The sequence below is a fragment of the Aplysia californica genome, unplaced genomic scaffold (assembly GCF_000002075.1).
Source record: "Aplysia californica isolate F4 #8 unplaced genomic scaffold, AplCal3.0 scaffold00027, whole genome shotgun sequence".
In the NCBI taxonomy this organism is placed as follows: domain Eukaryota; kingdom Metazoa; phylum Mollusca; class Gastropoda; order Aplysiida; family Aplysiidae; genus Aplysia; species Aplysia californica.
The window spans coordinates 2,303,858-2,305,054 of record NW_004797297.1 but is presented as its reverse complement, the minus strand read 5'-3'; positions in this window follow the sequence as shown (position 1 = coordinate 2,305,054).

Genomic DNA, 1,197 nt, shown 5'->3' with positions numbered 1-1,197 from the left:
GGGGGGGGGGGGGGGGGGTTGCTTTTAATTAGAGCACCAAGAGCTACGTGACTTCAGCACCTGAACGGAATAGAAGCTGACGAGAGAGACTCTGTTCTTACAGAAGTTTATTACTACAGTAAGAAAAGATAGAGGAGCAGAGAGGTTTCAGAAGCTCAAATCTTATTGCCTATGTGATGGCGGCATAACTATAAATTTGTTAATAATCCCATAAAGAAAATGTAACAGAAAGGCATATTTAGTACAAAATGATTTTATTGCTTAAAATTGTCTGTTATCTCAGACATGATCTCCTTTTTTCAAAAGCTCGCATGTTATGAATATTTGAATCTCTGGTTTTATTGTGATTTGCTCCCTACAATCCTTGCTCGTATCTTTCGAAAACGTCACAGTAACACTATACTTTGCACACTAGCCTTTTTTTTCTCTCTAGTGCTCGGGTTCCAGTACCTGGCCAGCACTACTCAGAGTACTCTCCAGTTCCGGAGAACGCATTTTGGTTGGTAAATCTTTCGGTTTAAAGGCACGAAGTAAACGCGTACCTTCAGGAAATAAACAGACTGACTGATTGATTAATCATGATAAAATCACCCAAAGGGGCACTATTTTGCACGAATTAGTCTTTATTGCTGAATCTTGAAATTGCTGCAAAACTGTTCTCTTCTTGTTCTTCTCTTGGAGACGCTCATGTTTCAGTTCTCATTCAAAAAGGGGGGGGGGTAGCAGGGTTAATCATGTGGGAAAAGTGTGGGGGTGTAAACTCGGTGTGCGTTTTGTGTGTTTGTGTGGGCCGATATGACGTTTGTTCGCGTGCATGTTTGCACAAGTGGGACATTTGAACCAACACACGGACCTTGAACATCTTGCTCTCATTGGAGGGAAAATAGAATACAAAAGAAGCAGGAGTAGACCGGGGACAACGTATTTTAAGACAGGCCATGATAATGGGGGGTGGGGGTTGAAAGAGTATCCACAAAGCAAAGACATGAGAGGCAAAACATGATTGTAGATTTATAGTTCAGAACTGGCATTTGACCACTAACACACAAACACAAACACACACACACACACACACACACACACACACACACACGCTAACACACACACATACACATACACGCACACACATACACATACACGCACACACATACACATTTACACATGCAAATACACACACTTTTTTGCAGGTTACTCTCG